This window comes from Macrotis lagotis, chromosome 8 (assembly GCF_037893015.1).
Source record: "Macrotis lagotis isolate mMagLag1 chromosome 8, bilby.v1.9.chrom.fasta, whole genome shotgun sequence".
Taxonomy (NCBI): domain Eukaryota; kingdom Metazoa; phylum Chordata; class Mammalia; order Peramelemorphia; family Peramelidae; genus Macrotis; species Macrotis lagotis.
The window spans coordinates 13,302,402-13,312,631 of NC_133665.1; positions in this window are offsets into that span (position 1 = coordinate 13,302,402).

Genomic DNA, 10,230 nt, shown 5'->3' on the forward strand with positions numbered 1-10,230 from the left:
TCTTTCTATACCATCAGAGCATTTGATAGCTACACTACTACATATGAGACAACAGTATCATTTTGGGAATGAAAACCAGATGGTGAAGTGACTAAATGGAGTGGGTAATTAGACAAAGAAAGTTCAAGAGAATCAGTTGCAACTTCAGTGAGTTTATATACTCACTAAATCTGGGAAGAAAGTTTAGGTTTCATAAACTCTATCCAAGAGGGTTATTCTTTTCTTTTCTTTTTTGCTAACCTTTCCTTTCAATTCCTTAAAACTTCCCCTCAGTTCTAACCATGAATGAAAGCCTAATGGTATTTTCTTTTAGCCTTGGTTAAAGAAAGTCCATGATTCACAATTTGACCATTCCTGGTACAGCAGGGTGACTCCAGATGGTTGCTCTTGGCAGTCAACACTGACTGTGAACTCAGGCATGAACTCTGGGAAATAAAAGGTTCCCAGTCATGGCCCTCAAAGTACTAACAGTAGGCATGGTTTGAAAAAGGAAAACTCAAGTTCAATCCCAGATGCCCAAGAAGAACAAAGGAGATCAGAAGAAAAATACTTAGTATTTTGCAATCAATCTATTACTAATAGTGGCCAACTTTTCTGTGTTCCAGAACAAGCTGTGTGCTTACTCAGCTCATCAGGGATTGCAGGGGAGAGGGTGAGGGAAATTCTCATCATTTCTCGCTTGAAGGATTTTGTGAATGATGTTGGTGCAATTCCTATTTAAGGTACATCATCCATGAAATACAATAAAGTTTTCATGGAGTAATCAATGTCTGCCTTTTTAAAGTTTGGGGGTTTTGTTTTTGTTTCCAAAAAAGCTGATGCCATGAAAAAAAAAAGATTAATCTTAAATTCTTCTCTTGATTAATGAGTCCATATTTATGTCCTGCTCCCTAGAAAAAGAGTTCATGCAGATAAGGGGATGCATCCTCTTCAGCTTTATGCTGTCTGCCCATTTGATAAGCCTTCCACCTATGCCTTTATTGAGATTGGAGAAAGGGATTTAAGGAAAGGAGTCTTCTAAATATTATAGTATAGTGAGGCATTATTACCCAGAACACTTGGAAAATGAAATGACTATTCAAGGATAAATTGAATGTTTTACAGGTCAGTCAGGAGAAAAATCTAGACTCTCAAGAATGTGATTGTTATAATAAGAGAAAAAAAGTGTCATAATTTCTCAGAGTTTTCTAGGTAACCACTTTGACCTGCCAATTTACTATGGCACTAAAATAAAAATTTTTAAGCTATATTGAGAAAAATAATGAGGTCAAAGAAGAAATATGATCACAGTTCAGAGGTGCATAGTATGAGGATAATAGAGAAGGGAAAGAAGGTAGAACTACCCAACTCTTATTTTGACTGCTTCTTCTCTGCCAAGAATTTTCTTTTCATTGGAAAGAACAGGACAAAATTTGCTTTTAGACAGACGAAACACAAAATAATTATAAAGGGGCACTAATCAACAGGGATCAGTCTTAGGAGCATATACAAAGGATCCTTATACATGTTTAGTGAACTTGCTTTTGGAAGTTCATAATGATGTGGAATAAAGGAACCATGCTCTTTACTTCAGAGTATACACACATATATTTTCTGACTATTTCCTGTCTGCTTATTTTATGGTAAATAAAAATAGTTTTGATGGACTGGTGAGTTGGAATTGGGTGTGCATAAAAAAAGACATTGGTTGATTTAGTCTTTCTTCATTCTGGGTGCATTTGGTTGAGGAAATGTCAGACTGTAAAGTCTACAGATGGGGAGAAAGGCCCGTGAACCATGTAACCTGTGAATGCTGGCCAAGTTGATGCTTTTATTTTGTTGAGTTTTCTTTCCTGCTCTTAGATGAAAAAGTGTTAGAATGAACTAGGATATGATTTAATGGAGGTTGGCTCTAGAGGTCCAGAAGTGGATCCATGGCAGAAACTATTGTAGCCACCATAGCTGAGCTGGATGATATTCCAGTGCAGCCTGGAGGAATGATCTATGAGATCAAGGAGCCCCATCAGTAAATTATCTGAAAACTGACATACCAAGTCCTGCAGAACAGGAGTAACTCCTTCAGAGACCATGTTACATGTGGAAGTGAACTTGTGGGAAAACAATGTAACAATCCCTTTAAGTATGACTGAGGTAGGAAAGGGGAAAATGTAAGAGAACATCAAATTGCCTCTCAATAATTTCAGGTATTTACATCGCACAAATCAAGAAAAATGAATATATGGCACAATACATCAAAAAAACTTTTGATATATTCTTGTTTTGCCAAGTTTATTCCCCCCTTTCTTTATACTTAATTATAAAAGATGGCTCTCTGGGAAACGGCAGAGAGGAAGGGGTTCTTTGGGAAATGTAACTCGTGTAAAAATAAAATGTATCAATACAATTTAAATTTTTTTAATTATAGAGAATAGAATCAATATAAGAGGACTTGAGGGGGTAACTAGTTGGTATAGTAAATAAAGCACCAATCCTGGAGTCAGGAGGACCTGAGTTCAAATCCAGCCTCAAACACTTTAATTACCTAGGTGTGTGACTTTGGGTAAGTCACCAAACCTCTATGCCTTGCAAACTCTCTCCCCCCAAATGAGAACTTGAGAATGGAAAATGTCCTAAATTTCAAAACAAAAAGATAATGAAATTTACAAGCTTGTTTTTGATTCCCAGCAAAATTCTAAAATGAATATGTTTATGAGAGAATTAACCTCTTTAAAAAAGGTGGTCATTAAGAAAATAGGAGTCAAAGGGGCCAGCACAGCTTTTTATCAGGAATAGATCATTAATTAGACCTTCTAGGTTGAGGGATTCTTAACTTGAAGTCCATAGAACCTTCAAGGAATCCATGGAATTTCTCTATGTATATATTCCAGGGAGTCTATGAGCTTCAATGGGAAAATATATATCTGTATTTTCACTGACTTCTAACTGAAATTTGCTATTTCCTTCCATTTTGAGGGGCAAAAACATTCTGAGAAGAGTCCCATAGGCTTTATCAGATTTCAATTCTGGTCTATTATAGGAAAAAAAATTGAGACCTTATATTAGACAAACCGGGATAGGTAAAGCGTTTATCAAATATGCAAATTGAATGAACTAGAAGATACAGAGAATGTGCCGGACAACCCCCTCATTTCATAGAGGAAGAAAACAAGGCACAGAGAGGTGAAGTGTCTTGAATACAACTAAGTAGATTCTAAGGATGTTTTCGAATTGAGTTTCCTTGTCTTCAGTCCAGTGTGCTATCTACTTTATCACACTTAGGAACAACCATTGACAAAAGGACAACAAACTGTCCCTGTTTGTAGGAGGGCTTACATAGCAAATCCCAGACAAAAAGGACCTATATGAGACAATAACTTTAACTTAATAGCCTCAGCATGGTAGCAGGATACAAAAAATAAATTCCTCCAAATCATCAGCATTTATATATAGTAATAGCAGAAGCTGGGACTAAATAAGAAATATTCAATTGATTCAATTATAAAATTCATCAAGTATCCAAAGTTAACTTATCAAGATAAATGCAAGACCATAAAATAATATTCCTTATGAAAATAAAGGGAGAAAAATAATGGAAAATATTCACTGCTCATGATTTAGATTGTGCTAATTTAATAAAAATGACATCACTATATAAATTAATTTATAAGTTTAGAACTAAGTAAAATTCTAAGAGAATATTTTCTTAAACTAGAAAAAACAAGAAACAGAAGTAATCAAAAAGTGGTACAATCTTTAATAAATAAACCCCCCAAACTTCAAATTATTGAAATGAGCTGATGGGTAAACTGAAAAGGAGCTTGACAAATAAAATTAGACCAACATCTTATGCTATATATTATAATATGCTGAAAATGGGCAAGTGATCTAGATATAAAAAAATTAGCCCCCCCAAATTAGAATACAGTGAGAACAAGTTCTTTTCAAAATTATGATTAGGGAGAGAACATTTGGAACCAAGTGAGAGTTAAAAATAAAATAGATAATTTTTACTACATTGGATTTAAAAGCTTTTAAAAATGAAAAATTAGAAGAAAAATCATTCAGTGAAAAAAGTTTTTGTATCAAGCATCACTAATAAATATAAATATATACAAATAAATATATATATATATAAAATATATAAAATATATATATATATACAAAATATACAAAATAAACAGATAGACACAAGTATGTCATATGAGATATTACCCAGTAATTATTTCATCTAAAGATATAAATCAAGTTTTCAAAAGAAAAACTGCAAACTCTTAATGATAACATAAAACATATTCCAAACCATAAGTATTAAAGGAGTTACAAATCATCTTATCCACCAATGAACAGTTATTACATCCTTACTATTTATTCCCTGTACTGTACTAAAAACACTGGAGCCTCAAAGACAAAAATGAAAGTGTTTTAACAGCACAAAGAGCTTAAATGTTATCGGGAAGGCAATATGTTCATAAATAAAAATTTAAAAAAAAACAATGGGAGTGATGTGACTCTATTCACATGAAAAAATGCAAGAGATTTTAGTGGATAGTTAACAATATTTCTCAATAATGGAATACAGCTAGCAAAAAAATATCCAATACTATTTTAGGCTGCATTAAGTAAGCAAAGAAAATGACAATCTCAATATATTTGGACCTCTCTGACTATACCTGTAGTACCATTTCACTTTTGAGCACTACATTTTAGGAATCACATTGATAATCTAAAGAGTATCAAGAAAGGGTATCCAAGATAATTGAAAATCTTGAGATTTCATATGAAATTTGTTTGAAGAAACTAGGAATATTTAGACTGGAACAAAAAAGATTTAGGGGAAATCAAGGCGTTGAGGTACTGCTTTTGGGAAAGGGTATTAAATTTGATCTGCTTGGTCCCAGAAAATCAATGAGTGGAAGCTATCGAGTTATACTAAATATAAGAAAAAACTTTATAGCAATTAAAGATATTCCAAAGTAGAATAGACTACCTCGGAAAGTCATCAAGCAAAAACTGGATGAGAAATAAGGGAAATCAGTGGCCTGTGGGGTAACTTCTAGTTCTCAAATTCTGTGAAAACTGCCAGATTTAGAAATCTGCTGCAATATTTCACTATTTATAGTAATTTCTGTTTTGTTTCATCAAATTTACAATAAAGATATATATATATATATATATATATATATATATATATATATATATATATAAAATCAATTGATCAACAAGAATTTTTAAGTGCCCAATACTGGATTAAGCATTGGGGATTAAAAAAAAAGCCAAAATTGTCTTTATCATTAAGAAGCTTTACATAATAGAGACATTTTTAACAGCAACAAAAATAACAAACTGCAACCTCCTCTGAACCTTATAATTGTATAAAAATATTGCTTCACATAGTGCCCACTCCTTTTCTTTAAATAAATCAGCAAGGTGGTTTTCACTAGGGGAATCAAACCTGTGATAGATTTCCTGTTGGATGCAGGAAAGGTATAAGATAGAGCTCTTCCTTTAAAGAGTTCACAGTCTAATTGGGAATATAAGACTAACACATGAAAATTTTCAATGGTTCCCCACTCTACACCCCTCCCTACAATAGCTATTATAGACACAATTTAATCTAATCTTGGATCCATTTTCTACTTGCTTTTCAGCTTTGCCTCCAGCTGGAACTTAGGTTCTCACTTCTGAGAACTTGAACTTCTGATAGGTGAGTAAAGAGATACCACCAGAAGATATTGGTGGTTCTCTAGCTTCAGAAGTGTGAGTTGCTCCTCAACAATGTGGCCTGTCTGTGAATGTTCCTTATGTGTGCCTCTTATACATTACCCCTATGCATGAATCCTGCTCCTATCTGATAGAACTGTGTCCTTAGTTTATAGAGGGAATGTTCTATTTCAAATTTTCTTACCACGCTTATTATTATATTTTTACTATGTCATTAAATCCCTTTGCTTTAAAACTAATTGTGTTCTGTTGGCTGACTAGAGACAAAAGTATACTCACTGGTTGGGCCTTGATAGCTATGGTTTTAAGTGACCCTCTGCATATTTTAAAATTGGTATTCTGGAGAAACCAGATATAATACAGAGTGGTCTAATATGCTAGAAAAGTATTTTGGCCATAAAAGTTCACCCATGGAGGCAGTTTAGTTCACAGCTATGTCATACAGAATGTCATTCATACTCCCCTTTTCTTTTTGAACTGTGACACTGACTGCAACCTTTCCTTCATATCAATATGCCTTGAGGTCTTTCTAGAGTTTGTGTTTGAAGAGGAGGAAATGTTAGAGGAGTGGTCACAGGCCCTACCATGTGGCTACAATTCATACTCTTTTTCAGGGCCCTATGGGATAATGGGGGTGAGCCCCTACTGGTATGTTTTCCATTTACACAAACTGAGTCAATATGACAAGATTCAGTATGTCAGTCAGTGAATTTTATTAAGCATTTTTCAAAAGGAATTGGAAAGATATAAGCCATTTATCTAATTACAAAGTAAAAAACAAGAATTCTTATATATACATATATATATATATATGTATATATATATATTTAAGAAAGAGGAAAAAACAGGAATAAACATATATTTATTCAATAGTTCAATTTCCTAGTCATATGACAAAAAATATGAACACCTGGACATGTTTTCCGACATCCATGATCTCTCAAACCTCTCCAAAAAAAGAGATACATATGTTTTGGTAAGAAACCCTGAAATTCTTCCCCTTCCAGATTGATTTTTTTTAACTATAAAAAAATAGCCATTATTTATTTTTTTCTTACCTACCTGTATGAATAAGTTTGCTCAGTTAAAATGAGACATGTTAAAGACCATAACTTAAAAAGTCCAAGATCTCCTACTGTATACAGGGCCATCTCCAGTTGTTCTGCTTCATATCTAGCTAGCCACTGGACTCAGATGACTCTGGAGGTGTAAGTACGCCCTCCCTCATCCAATTTATTTGCTTGTCATGGCATCATCTCCCTGATGTCATGTTCTTCAAGAAGGAAAGACAAACAATGGTCTTCCCATAACCTCTAAATAGTTATTTGATTTCCAATTTCTCAGTTATACTGTTCAAAATTCTTTAAAAAAAATTACATGAAAATTACTACAATACCCTGAAGTCATCATTATTTTATTTATTGTTCTGCCTTCACACAGGTCTATTCACATGTAGAACAGATCACTAAGGGATTCTTAAAATAGATTTTATGTCTCAATATATTATTGGAGATACTGTTTCTTCTTATGTTCTCAAAAGTGCTTATAGAAATGTTCTTTTTCTGCCCTTTTCAGAAGCCAAACTGTTCATATATGAAAGTAATGTTACTTTATAGTATCTTTATTGCTACAAAGTATATAGGAATTTCAGAAATAGACAAGAAATGTTCAAGATTTGGAGTCAGAGGTTCTAGGTTGAAATCCTGACTCTTGATGACTTTGGGTAAATCACTTTACCTCTCTAAGTCTCATTTTCCTCATATGCTAAATGAGAGGATTGGACTAGAATGACCTCTAAGTCTCTTTCCCTTCTAGATCTATGATCCCATGATAAATGACTGGAATTTTCCTATTAAAAATAATTTGAAGATTTTGAATGCATTTGCTTACTGAAATATGATAGAGGGAGAATCTTTTTGGTTAGCAGAGATGACTAATGGGAGTAGCTCAGGATGACAGAATTGGGTCCCTTTTAAAATATATTTTTTTCTCTTCTAGATTGAAAGTTTATGTTGAGATTCTTCCAGTCTAGGCTGGAAGGATTTTTTATTTCCTTGGGTGTCCTGGAGTAGGCAAACAGATTTGAATTTACATTTCATCTTTGATTAGCCTTAGTGCTACTGTCAAAAATGAGAATTTGGGAGTTTTGGAACAAAGAGAGTATTTTTCCTTCAATTATGGGGAACAGTTGACACAACACAATCCTCCCAAACTAGGACACATTTTCCCCTTGAATTACACAAGGTCATATGAAAAGTAAGGTCAAACTTAAAAGCATAAAGGTAGTCAGGTACATGTATAGAGAACATAGGAACAAAGGGTACCTTGAGATTTCTGGTACTGGGAATCCTTTTCTTCTTTCATGCAGTCCTTGTGAAGTTCCACTTAGATTTAGTTTTGTGCTGGATTTGAGGATATAGACAAAATCAACATTTCTCTTTGTATGTCATAAGGGATCATGAACCTTGAAAATGCCACTATTTTCAGATGGCTGACTTTCCACATGTATTTGAAGGCACTTTATCCATCGTTGACTACTGACATTCCATTAAAATACAAGATAAAATCATGGAGAAAGCATATGTTTGGTTTTTTTTGAATAATGCTACATCTCTGTTGTTCATATATAGTATCTACTAGGGATTTTTAATCCTTACTTCCACAATACGATTTGAATCTAGCCCCTTCTATTCACTTAGCTGACTCCCACCCTAATTAAGGTCCTTATCAACTGTATCTTGAGCAATCAATCAGTTGATCTGCAAACATTTAGATTGGAGGTTGCAGAAAACATTTATTAAGTTCTGAGAATTGTGCAAAGTGATGAAGTTAAAGGATAGAAGCTGGACTGAGAGAGAACTATTAGAGAAGGAAATTCCCTCCATCAAAGCATGGCAGTACTCTCTCTCCAAAAAAATTTATTCTTAGAAAGAATGGGGGATCTTCACCTTGTGTTTGTAGAATACCCAGAACAAAGAGATTGTCAAGATTTGGCAAAAAGCTATATGATCCTATTGAAAGTAATTAATCTTGCTTTATTTCTTATATGTAGATTCGTGGTAAATGCCGGTATTTATATCTTTTCATGTTGAATGAGATATGAGATGTTTTCGTAAAAGTCAAAGGTTACAGGGACAAAAAAAAAAAGAGATTGGATCCCCTGGTTTAGCTCATTAAGAGGTTTAATGACTTGTCCAGTCTAATCATTGGGCAAATGATGTCTACTCACAGTGAATAGATATCAGAGACTAAACTTCTGACTGGACCTGTTCATCCATTAACTTTTGTTCTAGTGTCTAGATTTTGAGCCTTAGTGACTAGGAGGAGGCAGATAGGCTCCCTCCTCATTTCTATTACTCTAAGTTCTTACAAGATCAATCATCATCTTCCAAATAAAGGAAGCCTATCTAAACATCCTCAGTCTTTCTCCTAAAATTTCTTTGTCTATCTTTTATTTTTTATTTCAATGTACCTATTGTTTCCCCCCAATAAAACTTCAAACTCCTTGGGGGAATGGTTTGTTTCATTTTGGTCTTTGTAGCCACAGAATCCAGCATCAGAGCCACTGCTGTGTAGTCGATTCGGTTGTGTCTGACTCTTGTGGCCCCGAATTTTCGTGTCAAAGATGCTAGAGCAGCCTGCCACTTCCTTCTCCAACTTGGCACACAGTAGGAGCTTAATAAATGTTTGTTGAACAGAATTGATAATTAATCTAACACAATATACAATCTAAGATCTATTCGAATCAAATATTTGTTGGATGGCAAAGGACTAGAGGGACTTAGAATGTACTCTATGGCCCTGTTTCTCTATAATGCTTCAGATTGGTTTGGTTTAGGGGCAGGTGTGCAATTAGGAAAGGATACTTGATTCAGAAGACTTGGATTCTCATGCCAATGCTGCCCGTTGCTAGAGGGGCACCTGTAAAATGGAGTTCTGGGTTATGTCCGCTCTAAATCTTATGATTCGAATATTAAAGCAGTTTCCAATGCCCGGCTGCCAAGCCATTCCTCCTTGACCCTGATAGCTCGAGGCTGACACCTGGTGGCGCCCGAGGAGGTGATCTGACAGCACTCTGGGCCAGTGTTCTTGAGCTTGGGGTTTTAAAAATTAAAACTAGAAAATTATAGGAAAAAACCTGATATCTTTTTGTCTGATCTTGTTATCCCTTATGCTTTATGTTTCTTCCTTTAAGGATATGATTTCTCTCTCATCACAGTCAATTTGGATCAATGTATACCATGGAAACAATGGAAAGACTGTCAAATTGCCTTCTGTGGCGGGTGGGGGAAGTAAGATTGGGGAAAATTGTAAAACTCAAAATAAATAAAATCTTTAAAAAAATTAAAATGAGATTATCTCCAGAGTGGATGGTTCAGAAAGAACTCGAGGGTCAGACCGGTGGGAACCCTGGGTCCGGCCTGGAGACTGCAGAAGAGGGCTAGCCACGCCCTGGAGGCTGCCCCCGAGCACTCCTCCCCCAGCCGCGCCTGCCCCCCGCGCGTGCGCACGAGCGGCCGTCGGCTCCGG